The 16,392-nt window shown below is 31.5% G+C and overlaps 1 pseudogene; it reads left to right on the forward strand.

The window, feature by feature from the left end:
* Window positions 1-7,920: 7,920 nt before the first annotated feature.
* LOC142633112 (polygalacturonase-like) lies at window positions 7,921-10,193 on the forward strand (annotated as a pseudogene).
* Window positions 10,194-16,392: the final 6,199 nt, after the last annotated feature.

The following is a 16,392-nucleotide window of genomic DNA, read 5'->3' on the forward strand; positions in this document are numbered from 1 at the left end:
ACTTTGTATATTAAATTGTTATTAGAGATAAGGTTGTATTTAATGTATTATTTTCAATTGGACCGCACTTACTGGAATTCTAGATTTTTATCATTTCCATTTTTCAATAAGAAGTCACATGAATTATATTCAATTATATCATGAAGCCAATTTAATTAAGGAAGGTAAAGAAGAAGAAGAAGAAGAAGAAGAAGAAGAAGAAGAAGAGAATTTAACTTCAAAGGAGACATTTCAAAGCCGCTTCAGTAAATTAGTCCATCCAAAGCCTATGCATCCCCTAGGCGTATAAGGGGGTGTTTGGTACACCCAGTCAAACACACATTTTCATTTTTTAAACACATATTATACACATTTTTATATACTTTTTCACCCATACGTAGTTCTACACATGTTTTCAAATAACAAAACACATATTTTTAAACACATGTACCAAACACCCTCTAAAATATCCTATAAATATTTGATATAAAAAGTATAACAAATATAGAAATAGGCCATTAGTTTGAAAGTTTGTTTATTAGCACTCTTGATTTATAAAGTTTCAAATAAAAGCTATAAGTCCCTGAAATTTAAGAAATATGCACTACTGTACCCTCTATTGATTTCGTCAGCTTCCTAGCCTATGTTTTTAACAGATAAATTAATGAAAATATTTCAGTGGCATGACAACCTTTTTATTATTAATTTCTTTTAAAGATATATAATAATTTACACATTAGAAACATGTTTGTGTCTTTCACCAAATCTAAAATGTTTAAAGGTCTTTTCCAAAATCAATTAATCCCTCCTCAATATTCAAAAACCTCTAACATGCCAAGGTAACAAGGGAACAAAAATTTACTAGATAGAGAAATCTGGGGTCTCTCCACTCATGGGCACTTTTCTAATAGATCACATTTCATGGGTAATTGCCAATAGATCACATTTCTAATTAATTATTTCTTTGCAGTCATAAAATCTTAAGTTAAAGGTTAGCCTCTTAATTTTTAAAGCCTTTGATCATTATTGGCAACCTATATGTAGTAGGTTTAAATTTTATTTATTTACTTTTTTTTATAAACAATTATCTGTGTATCATTTTAGGATATTAGTTAAATGATTATATTTGCTATTTACTAACAGTTCAAAGTTTTGAGATAAATGATAATTTATCCTAGTAGAAGAACAAGTCATTTTGAGTTTGAAACTCTATTTGCTCTGTATCTCATTAAATTCATAATTTCTTAATAATTTTAGAATTTGAGACAATTGATAATAATTTATCATATTCATGTTACCAATCTTATTCCTAACCCCATGGAGTCTATGGGTGGTGTGCACGAATGTCAACGCACATCACGTGGCTAGCTAACTAACATCGCATGCAACAGGGAAACCCTGAAACATGGTAAAAAACAATGAGTGGATTGTGTTGCCAATGTATTGAAGACTGAACTCGGTAAATTAATTGGTATATAGGGTTTGTTTGGATAGAATTTATTGTTAAAAATTAAAAATTAAAAACTGAAAATATTGTAACAAAATAATTTTTAAATGTGTGAATAGTATTGTAGAACCTATTTTTTATATTTTTTCTGAAAAAGTGCTTGTAGGTCCCATAAACCGTGCATAAATAATGTATGAATAGTACCTCTGGTCTCCCATACAATAACTCTATGTGCACAAACAGTATCTATTACTGTTCACGCACTAGAGAAAAAAAAAAAAAAAAAACTGAAAACACATAAATAAAATGTGGATCCAAATACATTAATAATATATTCTTTAGCAAAATACCAAGCATTTTGTCTGCTCATTGGCCAAGCCGGGTACAAGTACAACTAGGATTTTTGGGTCCACTGTAATGTGGCCTGTCCTTCTGGAGATGCAAGCATGCGAGCAACATTAAATGCACATATTGCATTAAAGAATAACAAAATCTATTCCCCAATTTTTACTAATATTTAAAAGAAAGAAATTAAGCAATCATTTAACCCCCCCCCCCAAAAAAAAAGGCAATCATTGAATTAAGAGTTTGAACAAATGATTTTGAGGGGATCAATCTAAACCAAAGTAGTATGCGGGATACCATTACATGGAGGCAATGTATCTAGCATTAAATAACAAATAGTATATTCAGAAAAAAAAAAAAATAGTATATGGGTCATGTTTACAGTAAGTTAGGGCAATTGTTAATAAAATACTTTTTTACAAGTTTTCCCACTATTTGTATGGAAAATATAAAAAGCCATTAAAATAAATATTTATTTTTTCCTATAAAAAGTATGGATTTAAACTCAAATAGGACCACACAGTCCGATCGAGTTAGCCATGAATGGTTAATGAAAATAGTTTTTTAATATGTGAGAACCGAGCATATAAAAAATATGAGAGAACCACTTGAACCGAGGTCTAACCTGGGCCGTTCAAACTGTAAGTCGATAAAATTTGATTTTTGATCTAAAATTCTAGCATGGATCTGAGGTGCGGAAAAAAAAAAAAAAAAAAAAAAAAGAAGAAAAAATGATGGAGAAGATCCGCAGATAAAGCAAGAAATTTAAGGAGCATTGATTGATGGCATGGAGAGAGAGAGAGAGAGAGAGAGAGAGAGAGAGAGAGAGAGAGAGAGAGAGAGAGAGAGATGAGAGTGGTCATAGACGTGAGGAGGAAGGAGAGGGGAGTAGGACTGTAGGAGAAGGATTGGGATCCGGTGCAATTGCACCGTGCAATTCACCCAATCCCCTCACAACTTTTTTATACTTTTTTACTTTTACTCTTTTTTTTTTTTTTTTTTTTTAATTTAATGGTTGAGATTTAAGAAGGAAATAAAGCATCACAAAGTAAAAGTAATAAATGCATTGTGAATAGATAAATCAGAAATCACGTGAGTGAGAGTTAAAATGGCGCCTGTTTGGTATTGTTATTCTAGCAACGTTGTTTAATTATTGTTAAAATACGTATGGGTGAAAAAGTATTGTGAAAATATGTATTGTGTTGTTTAAACAACGAAAACTGTTGTTTAAATAACACTAACAAACAACCCCTAGTGAGTTGAAATATGCAACAATGAGTTTAATGGAACCTTCTTCCCAGGTTCCTATTTTGCAAAATGCAAATAGTCAAAACTCCACTATGCTAATTTTGTTTTAGAACCCACTATGAAGAGATTTTTTTTTTTTTTTAAATAAAAAAAGGACTAAAGTAAAAACTCAAATATGGACTTTTAATAATAAATAAGGTAGAACTATGCTATTTTTGTTCACACAATGCTTGCATTTGTGGAACAATTTGAGTCTTCATTTAAGCAAACTTTTTTTAGAGTTAATTAAGTAATTAAAGTAATTTTTAGGAACTTCTGGAATACGGAGAATGATACTTCATTTTCTTACATTTATGGTGGGGTATATTCATTAAATTTATGGTAGAACCCACCATGAATGTAAGAAGAGGGAGCACAATTTCTCTGTACTCCGAGAATACTTAATAATTTTCCAAGTAATGAGTAATTCTTAGGTACTCTCGAAGTATGGAGAATAATGCTTCATTTTCTTACATTCATGATAGGGTTTACTCATTAAATTCATGGTGGGGTCTACCATGAATGTGAGAAAAGGGACCACAATTTCTTTATACTCAAGAAGTACCTAATTATCAAAATTATATTCACTCTTTTTTTAGAAGAATAATTCTATTTACTCTACTATGTTTTTTTTTTTATATTATATTATATTATTAATTAGAAAGTAATTTTAGTTTCCATAATTATCGTAATTTCCGATTAATAGACTATGCAAAAAAGGTAATGTGATCCAGGAGTATTTTACTTGGTACGTATGAAAAAGAAAAAAAAAGTTTATCTAATTATCGAAGTCTTTAACATGGCTCCAACAAAAAATAATCTTTAACGTGATAAGTTGACATGGCTATAAAAGGCTTTTTTTTTTCGTGGAGACGATGCTATAAAAGGCCATTTGATCATTCAGTATATGTTGTTCACTATATAATTTCCTTGATTTTGACTTCTTTTTTTTTTTTTTTTTATACATTGATTTTGACTTCTATATCCATAACTTTTGTGCAATTGTCGTGAAACTTAAACAAATCTTTGACAAAATTGGGTATTAAGGCTATAAACAAGCTGAGTTTTATCGAGTAGTGCATGTTCAAGTTTGACTTTTCAAGAAAAATTAAAAGCTCAAGCTTGGCCTGAGCTTATGGAAAAGCCAAAAAACTTGAGCTTGACTTGGCTTAATTAATTAGTCAAGTCAAGCTCAAGCTTAATTTTAAGCTTAAACTCAAGTTTAGGTCAAGCTTTTGAGCTTGAGATCTATAAAAATTACATTTAAATTTCTAAAATTATGAAAAACAAATAGCATATTTATTTTATCATACATCTAGTTTTACTTATGATTAGCCATTATTTAAATTAAAATTGTACATAATTAAATTCATTCAATCATCATTCTTTATCTATAGTTTCGGTAGTTTTTCAAAATACAATTTTTACATTTATGTTAGATGGTGAAGAACTAGAAAAATATTTGTTTGTAACTATTATAAATGAGAAAATACTAATATGTTTTATAACTTTACTTTAGATGATTGATAGGAAATGATTATATGTGGCATACTTAATTAATTAATTATTAAATGCAACTATAGTTTAAAGTGGTTCTTAATCAGTTTAGAGGGAATGAAAAAATCAAGGTAATAAGTAGTGGTCCTATGTTGGCCATGTCAATATTAAGATATGTGTAATGAGTATATTTAATTAACACATATAAACTTATAAACGAGTCTATACTTGAATTGTTGTGTATCAAGCCTAATAGCTCACGAGCTTGTTTGTGAACAAATTTTTTTGCTTAGGTTCAGCTTGTTTATTAAACGAGCCTAAAACTAAGGCTTAAGCGTAGCTTATTTATAAACGAACAAACATGAGCAAGCTTTTTATTAAGCTGAGTTTGAGTTATTCATGATCGGCTTGGTTCATTTACAACCCTATTAGGTATTGTGCCTGTGTTTACAGTTCACATGGCTTTCTTTGTTTGATTAACATTCTATCAAATTCACAAATAGAATTATGCCACCTGGAAGGTTAAGAGGTCCCCCAAAATCTACACGGAAGTCATACAAGCAATCAAACTAAGAGTCACGAAAGCAAGAATATATATAGGAGAAATTACAGTAAACCTATCTGCGGTTTAATCTATTTTCACTTTGTCTACTCGTAATTTAAAACTTAACACTTTGTCTACCTGAGGTTACTTCTGTTTAGTCTCTGTTACCCACCCCCGTTAAAAAAGAGGGATAAATAAGCCTTTTTGCTTCCATTTTATGTCTCTCTCCTTCTAAAACAAGAAGAAAAAAAAAAAACAACAACAAAAGGAAAACAATATTAAAATGTATTATTGGTCTCTCACAATTCATAAACATGAAGAACATACACCAAAAAAATCAAACCTAAGTTAACCACCATAAATATTATATTTTCTTTCTCTCCCTCTCTCTTTCCTCTCACCTATTCTTCTACAACAATCTCTCTCTCTCTCTCTCTCTCTCTCCTCGATGGTGGAGTTAAGAAGGACGATCAGCCATCATAGCAAAAGACCGGATCGACTATAACAGAGAGTATTAATTCCTTTAAGCCCAAATCGACACCATTGTTTTTGCAAGGAATCCATGCCAAAGGTCTAGATCGGATTGTGATGCCTTCGTTCTTGCTTCGTGGGTTTCATTTTTTTTTTGTTGTGGTTTTGGTTGTGGGCTCATCTAATTTTGCTTCGCTTTTTCTCCTTTTATTTTGGGGGGGGGGGGGGGTAAGGAATATAAGGAAATTTGGAGAACCCAGATTGAAGTTGAAGTTTTATTTTTTTAATTTATTTTTTAAAAAGAACCCATAACCCAGATGAAAGGAATAATTTTTTTGAGATTGAATCACCACCTTTCCTGCCTTGGTTTCTTTTTTGGTGGATTTGATTTGGTGTTGTGTTCTAATCGGTTTAACTTGTTGCTGTGAAGATTATCTTGCCTTTAATGTGATGGAGGCTTTAGTCAAGAACTTAGTGACATGCAACTTTCACCAGATGAGGCAGAGGAGACCACCATATTCAAATCCCACTATCATCGATCTCTAGGACCACCATACCAATCCACCACCAATCTCCATGGTAGAAGCTTCATCGAGACCACTGAACCCATTACTCAAGCTTTCCTTCTCTCGCTTTTAGATCTAAACCAAACCCATACCCATGGTGGAACTTACTTTTTGTGTTGTGATCTGTGTCTCTCTCTCTCTAAGATCTTGTGGTGTTATTTGTTTGTTTTAATATGTGGACTCTCTCCATAATCTATGGGCATTTCATTGATTTGTAGTTGTTTGGAATTTTATATGTTATGTTTATATACATTTATTTTTAATTTCAAAAACCTAATTTTTTTTGATTCGTTTTATGTTTGTTTTCGTCTAAAAAATGTGTTTTTTAATGGTGATAACAAAGTTAGGCAACAGAGACTAAACGGAAGTAAACTTAAGTGGACAAAATATTAAGTTTTAAATCATCAGTAGCAAAATGAAAATGGGCCAAACTATAAGTGAGTTTACTGTAATTTCCACACACACACACACACACACACACATATATATATATATATTAGGATAAAGAAATGGAAGAATAAGCCACAATAAACCTTGTATGCACTCAAAGGTGTTCCACGCCATGAATTTTGTGGGTTGAAGTGAGCGTAAGTATAATTGTTATCTTGAATCCTTGATACATGAAAAGATATATATTTGTACCCAAAGATGTATAGGGTCAGATGATCATCATGCGGTTACGGTACCTTACTCCCACCATAATTTAATCTTGGTATTTACGTAATGGACAAACAAAATTAATCATATAGTTCCACCAGTGGAAGCACGAATTCATAATAAATATAACAAACAAACATGTATGGAAGAATCCAATAATGAAACAGAAACATTAATTCATTTGGTGGACTATATTACGAATCCAAGTCTCTTTTATTGTCGAATATATTACACGAAATATATTAGGAGCTTGTATTGGTAAATTAACGAATAACAGATAAAAGAAAAAGTAGGGCCAAGAAAAACTACAGAAGATGATGTATATGACGGTATGGGACTGTGAATGATTGATAGGGGCTGGAGTTAAAAAGGAGGTGTTGATCTTGTGTTTAAAGCAAAGAAATGTGTTTTTCATAACATAACATAGCACCCGAAAACAAGAATAAGGAAATCGGCTGTGATGGCTTGGGGGGATGTTTTGTCTCTTTAATGCAAATTTACTTTAACTCCTCCCATTTCCCTGAAAACGGTTATCTTGAAACCTTGTGTCACCGAGAAGCAAATGAAGTCCAGTCATAAAAGTCTGGAAAAAGAAAATTTTGAGATTAATCACTGCATCCAATTGGGAAAATCTAATCGAGCAGTGACTAACATTCGAAATTATGACCTACTTTTGCCTCCAATTTAGGCTTATTATCTAGAAAATAGATCTAGGGAAGACCAATGACCATAATATATAATAATCAATAAACTGATAAGCATGATAGACAAATTAGTAGAAGCATCCAAATTCCAATCCAAAAATGCAAGCCATGTATCAGTATGTCCCACGTAAGGGTACTTCAATGAATTTAGACGAGATTGAAGAAGTTTTAACGTAAAACAAAAATAATTTTCTTTCCAAATTTCAGTGCAGCTTTGCGTACTTCTTTAACATTATATCCTAAAAAGTGAGAAACAAAATGTTCATTCAAATCCTATAAATAACCTTAAACACTTTCATCTTCCTCATCATCTCCACAACTCTCAAGTTCTAAACTCATTAAGCCACTTCTACTCTCTCTTACACCCAGCTAGACACACAGTTACAAGCAGACACATTATTTTCTCTTTCAAATCAAACCAAAATGGCATACCCCAAAAGCTCTCTTGTCCTTACACTTCTCTCTATGTTCATTTCCTTAGTGATAGCTTCTCCTATGGCATACAATGTGGTGAGTTTGGGAGCCAAAGCAGATGGGAAAATGGACTCGACTCAGGCTTTTGTTAGTGCAAGGACAAAAGCTTGTGCCTCAGTAAGTCCTGCCATAATTTATGTGCCAGCAGGGAGGTTCTATCTAAGGCAAGTGATTTTCAGTGGACCATGCAACAACAATGCTATCATTATGCGCATAGCTGGGACACTTGTGGCCATCAGACTATAGGGTCCTTGGAAATGCAGGAAAGTGGCTTGTGTTTGAACATGTTGATGGGGTTACCATATCTGGTGGAATTCTTGATGGTCAAGGCAGTGGTTTGTGGGCTATCAAAGCCTCTGGCAATAGTTGTCCTTCGGGAGCCACGGTATGTAAAGTGTCAAGTGCCATGCAATTGGTTAAAAGTGTTCACGAAGATCCACTCAAAAAAAAAAAAAGTGTTCACGAAGAATTTGTGAAAAAGAAATATGGAATTTATGGTGGGCATTACTATTGATTTTTCTTACATATATAGTGCCTTTTCGGTTTGCTATTTGTTTTGAAATTTTAACTGTTTTTGCTCTTCCTGGTATTGGGGGTTATTTTTTTCAAATTAAACTAACTTCCATTCACTGTAATGCATCGACAAGCCAACTTCTAAGGAAATCGTAAGGTCAAACAACTTGATTATGCTTTTGTTGCTTGCATAGACAGTCCATCTGGCTAAGGTCAATATATTAATTATATGAATATTAGCCTTATAAAGTTATGTTTAACGTGCCAAATGCCTTGTAGCTGAATTGACACTTCTCTATGTACAAAGTGTTTGGAGTTCTAGGAGGGGGAAAGGGTTCAAGCTGCGGGATTAGCAGTATGTTATAATTATTTCTAAAAAAAAAAAAACTATGTTTAACGTTGATTTAGAAAGAGAAATACTTCATATATACTTTATTTGTAATTTTTAAAACAATAATAATTGGAATATTTTGTGTATATGCTAGCAGACACTACAATTTTCCAACTCGAACAACATTGTAGTCAATGCATTAACCTCCCTAAACAGCGAATGGTTTCACATTGTTGTCAATGGTTGCCAAAATGTGAAAATGCAAGGAGTAAGGGATCAATGCTGCCGGAAACAACCCAAAATACCGATGGAATTCACATTCAATTATCTTCAAGTGTCACAATTCTCAACTCCAAGGTCAGGACAGGTGATGATTGTATCTCAATTGGCCCCGGTACCACAAACTTGTGGATTGAGAATGTTGCTTGTGGACCTGGGCATGGAATCAGGTATATAATATATATATATATATATATATATATATATATATATATTATCGTCTTTAAAATATATTACATGATCTGAACAACTACATTATACGGTGATGTTAAATTGGTCTCATTTGTGTAATTAATTGGCTCATCATAGGAAGTCTAGGCAAGGACTTACAAGAGGCTGGTGTACAAAAAGTAACAGTTAAAACTCTTACTTTTGCTGGTACTAAGAAGGGCTGAGGATTAAGTCATGGGGAAGGCCTAGCAATGAGTTTGCTAGGAACATTTTATTTCAACACTCTGTTATGATGAATGTCCAGAATCCTATTGTAATTAACCAAAATTATTGCCCTAGCAACAAAGGTTGCCCCGGTCAAGTAAGATAGCTGTTGAAGCATAGTTTACATGCAAATGTAATTTAAACCAAGATATGGTTACTTCTGAGCATGTTCAAGGAAATTACACAACAAAGATTCTTAAACTATTCATGCCCACTATATTGTTAAGCCCATTATCATGGCAGACAAAACTTTACTTTAGTTTCGAACCTAAATTGAGACCCCAAAACATTTTCAAAGTTTTGTACTTTGTTTCATAATTTGTTCTTTTTTTTTTTTTTTTTTTTTTTTTTTTTTTTTTTTAAGTTGGAGCTTGCATACCATGATTTTACTATCAAGTGAAAAATTAACATCTGCACTTTTTTTTTTTCTTTTTCAATTGAACAGGTTTCTGGTGTAAAAATTAATGATGTGACATATCAAGATATCTATGGAACATTAGCAACAGAGGTTGCGGAGAAATTTTATTGTAGTCTAGGGAATCCATGCTCTAGAATAAGATTGGAGAATGTAAAGCTCACTTACAAGAATCATGTAGCCCAAGCTTCATGTAGCCATGCTGCTGGAACATCTACTGGTTTTGTCCAGCCCATAAGTTGCTTGTAGTGGGGGGAAAAATGATACAAAATCCATATCTCTGAAGGATAGAAAAGGAATCTACATTCTTGTCATTTCATCCTTTAGACAAAAAATTATACATGTTTTTAGTTTTTAAAGTATGAATGTTAGCGTGATAGGTCATTGAGTGATAAGTTGATTACTTGAGCCTGTGGTGCTGCTTGCTGATTGGGCATTCTTGGAGCATGCCTGGCCTTGCAATCAAAATATAATGATGAAACTTTAAACCCCTATTTGGGTTTTTGTATTGTGTATATTGAATTTTTATAGGAAATATGGTTCTGTTTAATGTATTATTTTCAATTGGACCTCGCTTATTGGATTTATAAATTGTTAACATTTCCATTTTCAATGAGAAGTCACTTGAATTATATTCAACCATACCATGAAACCAATTTAATCAAGGAAGGAAAAAAATAGAATCCAATTCAAAAGAGACATTTCAAAGTAGTTACAGTAAAGTAGTCCATCCAAAGCCTATATAGTCCCTAGGTGAATAAAAAATATCCTATAATTATTTAACACAAAAAGTATTCTATCATGCACAAATATAAAAGGGTGTGGCTTGTGTCTAGTGAAAGTTTTCACTAGACACGTTGGATTGCAAACACGTGTCCACTCTTAGACACGCGTCCGAATCCTGTCGTGTCTAGTGAAAACTTTCATTGGACACAAACCCTTCCTAATATAAAAATATGTTATTGTTTCTTAAAGTTTATTTACTTAGTACTTTTGGTTCATAAAGTTTCAAGTGAGAACCATTGGTCCCTAAAATTTAAGAAATAAGTGTTATTAGTCCCTGTATTGATTTCGGTTAGTTTCCTAGCCTATGTGTACGGATCAATTACATATAAATATTTTAGTGACGTGAAAACGTTTTTATTATAAAAAATTTATAAATTATAATTTACACATTAGAAATGGGTATGGGTCTTTTCCCAATTCTAACATTTTAAAAGGTCTATCCCAAAATTAATTAATCCCTACATAAAATTCCAAATCCTCAAACATGCCAAGGCAACAGAGGAATTGACAAGTTATGGACAGAAATTTGGGGTCTCACTACTCATGGGTGCTTTACTGTGAATAGCTCATTTAAAATCTTGTGGGTGGCGAGCTCTACATACTGCAATCATAACTTCGGAGAGTTTGAGAATTATTTAGAGTTAAATAAAAAAGTAATATTTAAAAATTATTTTTTAGAATCTATGGCATCTATTCATGATGATTATTCTTTATTATCAAACCAAGATACCAATTAGTTTTTGGTGTAGGCGGAAATCGAACTCTAAATATCTTATTCAACGACATAAAATTTTACCAGTTGAGCTAATTAAAATCCACACATTTAAGAATTATTAATGGTCTTACCATGAAAAAGAGCCATAGAAGAGTTATTTCTACATTGTAAATAAAGTCATGTCCCTTGGTAATGGTAACAAATTTCTACATTAATTTTTTTCAAATTTTTTATTTCTTGATAGAATGTATTAAGTTTGGTATATTGCACACTCAAAAATTTACTCGTGTCGATGAGTAAAAATGTGGTATAAACTATGAATAAGTAAAAAATATAGCTAACGGTAACATTAGGTTGAATCATAATACTCAACCCCAAATATTTAAAAATGTATACGGGTCAAAATTAAAGAAGTTATATAGAAATGTGAATATGATTAAATTAATTATGACCCGTACTACAAAGGTTTGTCAAGAAATAATAAGTTGGTTGTTGGGGTCATATGTCTTCCTTGGCCACATGTTGTGTGTTAATGAGCTTAACTTTTTGTGAGAGACCATGCCCTTAGCAGACTGTGTCAAATTTGAGGAGGGTTATTTGGTTAGTGTAAAATATTTTCTTTTTTGTTTTTCATTTTTACGTCAAAAACATTGTAACGCAACTAGATATTTATCACATAGATATCTATGGATCAAAGTCTTCATCATCCATTATAACTATTAAATTATTATTATTAAAACAAAAACAGGTTCAAGTATTTTAAGCAGGCTTAGAAAGTTATTTCCTTAGTCAATATATAGGTCATTTACCCTTTCCATGTTGGAAGTTGAAGAAGAAATCCTCCATGTGGTGCAGTTAGGTTTGGACCCTTAGTATCCGTTTGGATCCGCGTTTGCAGATCCACGTTTGCGTTTCTTTCCTTTTTTTTTTTTTTTTTTTTCTTTTCCTAGCTGCATGTTTTGACTTTTCAGTAGTGAACAATGCATCCGTACACTATTCACAGGTCCCACAAACATCACTTTTTAGCAACTTTTTCATTAAAAATGGCCCCCACGGTACTATTCACACATTTAAAAATTATTTTGCTACAGTGCTTTTTAGTTTTTAGTTTTCAATTTCAGCAAAATAAGTTCTATCCAAACGGATCCTTTGTAAAAGAAAGTCCTCGTAGTTGCTTTAGTTGAAGAATGTTGAATTGTGATGTATTCTCAAGAAATTTGTTTACAATAGCTATTGACTTAATATGCTCATGTCTTTGTCTTAACCTCTAAGTTAAATTCTATTCTTTCGGTACGTAATTTTGTATGGATATGGACCTAGCTAACTCGTGTATTCTACTATTCTCTATGCTTTCTTGACAAGTTACTTAGCATGATGGCTACTGTCTGCTTACAAGTCCAATTAGACAAGAAAAAAAAATTACGATAATTAAGGACACTAAATTACTTAATTATCATATCTATACACTCTTTTTTTTTTTCTTTCTTTTTTTTTTCTTTTTTATATATATATAAGAATAACTCTACTCACTCTATTATGTTATTTTTTGATATTCTATTATATTATTAATCAGTAAGTAATTTAGTTTCCATAATTATCATAAGTTCCGATCCCATGTTGGCACTGTTAATAGACTATACAAAAATGGCAATGTTTTTTTTATTATTTTTTATTTTTTTATTATTTTTTTTTATCTAATTATCAAAGTCTTTAACGTGGCTCCTATAAAAAAGGATCTTTAACGTGATAAGTTGACACGGCTATAAAAGGCCCTATTTTTGTGTGGAGAAGATACTATAAAAGGTCATTTGAAAATTCAGAATATGTTGTTCACATCACTATATAATTTCCTAAATTTTGACTTCTATATCCATACCATAAACCTTTAGTGCAAATGTCGTGAAACTTAAATAAATCTTTTGACAAAATTGGGTATTGTGCCTGTATTTCCCGTTCACATGGCTTATTCTGATTGACTAACATTCTATCAAATTCACAAATGGAATTATGGCACCTGTAAGCTTAAGAGGTCCCCAAAATCAGCCCGGAAGTCATGGAAGCAATTAAAACCAGGAGTCATTGATTAACATTCTATCAATTAAATTCACGAAAGCAAGAATTTATGTCCAAGTTTTGAATGATTGAATCACATACATTGGAGTCTCCACCTCCATCATTGGCTAGTGGAGAGGCTGCGTTTTCTGTTTATACCAAAACATTGGGTTGCTAAAACTTATTTGCGGATACTGAGCACAAATGTCGCATATACGTACAAAAAATGCCTTGGACCGGAAAGACAAAGATATGAAGAAGAGGACATTAGCTCATGGGATCAAACTAGATTATATCTCAATTTAGTTTTTTTTTTTTATTTTTTTTTTTATGATAGTCATTAAGAAATTTAAATTATACAAAATCTAATAAAAAGAAAATGTTATATATATATATATGCAACTACGTAGAGTTTTACATTTTTTTTTTTTCGAATTTTCTTATTTTGAAATCTGTGCATGATAATCTTATTATCAAAATAAATGCTACAAACTACATATCTTTCAAGATTTTAGTTAGATAAAATTCTTCTTAGACTTTTTCTTTTTCTTTGTAAGGACATAATATATTGTTAAACAGACCAAAGTTTGGTTATAAATTTAATTGTAATTTAAGGTTACAACTTTCACTAAACAAATTAACGTGGCTACATATTTTGAAAATCTAACTTTTGAATTGCATATTCTTAAAACTCATGTCAAATTTTATGTTAATTGGATGCTATTTATTATTCAATATATAAACTTATTGTTTTTTTTTTTTATGTATAATTACTACAAACCTTGAAATTTAAAATTTTAATTGATGACATAGTTATTAATATTTGATTTTCTTAGATTTTTGCAAGTATGGAGAATGAGGATAAGAAGAAAATGTAATACAATTGTGGATTTTTCACATCTAATAAAAAAAATATTGAGAGGAGTTATAATTTTAGTCTACAACTAAGTTTGTTGCCAAACTTTGTTCAAAGTGTAATTTTGGGCCTAAAAATTTTGATGGTAAAATTGTGAAATTATTTGGTCTATTGGAAGGATTGCTGAAATGATTCTCCCAACTAATAAATAATACTTTTTATGCAAATGTGTAAGTTTGCTTTCTAACCAATATAAGAATTTTTTTTAAAAATTGCTAAATAATGTAACATTTGCATAAATGACAGCGTTTTATCAGTTTGGATTACTAGAGAGAACCGTTGCCGTCCTTAATGGACCTAATAATTCCATTTAAAATGTCTTATTTTCTTGTACCAATAAGAAAAAGAAAACGAGTTTTACGTTGGACAAAACCTTTTATGGTTGGACTAAATAAAATTCCTTTACAGTTATTGACGGTTTAGATATGAGAAAGCAATGGTTTTGTACTTTTGTCAAAAAAATACGAGAAACAATGATAAAGTCATAAACAATGTACGTAGACGGTAGACCATTAGAAAGACTGCCGATTTCTTCTCCGTCTTTTGCTCCACATGTCACGTATAAAACTGCGCTAATATTGATAACGAGGTCAAATAGATAATCTTATGGAATTATTATTATTATTATTATTATTATTATTATTATTTTTGAGATGAGTATAATTGGTATCTTGATTCTTGAACCCCCTTTTTTTTTTTGAATCCTTGATATAGGTGAAGTTATTTGTGAGGTCCATTTTCTTTAAAGGGTCAAATAATCATGCGGTTACGGTACCTTACTCTCTCACCGTAAATTATTCTTGGTACTTACGTAATGGACAAAATAAATAAATCATATAGTACACCACTACTCATCCAATAATAAAACAGAAACTTTAATTCATAATAAATATATATACAAACTAACTTATGGAAGAATCCAATAATGAAACAGAATCATTAATTTCATTTGGTGGAATATATTACGAATCCAACTCTCTTAGGAGGTTCTGTGCAGGTAAATTAACCAATGACAGATTAAAGAAAAAGAGGGGCCAAGAAAAAACTAAAAGAAGATGATGTATATGACATTATGGGACAGTGAATGATTGATAGGGGCTGGGGCTGGAGTTAAGAGGAGGTGTTGATCTTGTGCTTAAAGCAAAGAAAGTTGCTTTACATAAGTTACATAACATAACATAGCACCTGAAAATAAGAATAAAGAAGTTGGCTGTGATGGCTTGGGGGAATGTTTTGTTAGCTTTGTCACGTTACTAATGGACGCTACTTTCATTCCCTTCTTTTGCAATTTATTATTATAACCAAGCTTTAGCTAGCAAATCTCACATCCAAAGCAACAAGGTCCATCATCCAAGTACGTTCATTTGCCCTTTCCATAACTATAGGTCATCACGTACCCTATCCCCTTTGTCGTAGCCAGGTTTTCATGTATTATTTTGACAATGCCGTTTTATTTTAATTTATTCCCTCTTATTGTTTGCTCTCTTTATTCTTACAACTGCTAGGGATGGACAATAATGGGACCTCATATTCATGTCATATCTATATATAATATTAAATACCCACCCAAAAAGCCATTTTTTCTGAATATAAAGTATGGCTATAAAATATATAAAAAAAGTCAAAATCCAGGAAATTAAGTCAATTTTCAAAAAAGTCCAGTCAAGAAAGTCTGCAAAAAGAGCATGATGAGAATAATCAGTGCATCCAATTGGGCAAATCTAATCAAGCAGTGACTAACGGTCGAAATTATGACCTACTTTTGCTTACAATTTACGCTTATTATCTAGAAAATAGGTCTAGGGAAGACCAATGACCATAGTATATAATCCATAAACTGAGACCATACAAAATTTATAAATATATAATATAAGCATTGATAATGATGATTTGTCAATTTTAAACTCATTGAATTACATACTCAACTATTGTAAAAATTAGTAGAAGCATTCAAAAATGCAAGTCATGCACCTATATGT

Source organism: Castanea sativa, chromosome 4, assembly GCF_040712315.1.
Source record: "Castanea sativa cultivar Marrone di Chiusa Pesio chromosome 4, ASM4071231v1".
Lineage (NCBI taxonomy): Eukaryota > Viridiplantae > Streptophyta > Magnoliopsida > Fagales > Fagaceae > Castanea > Castanea sativa.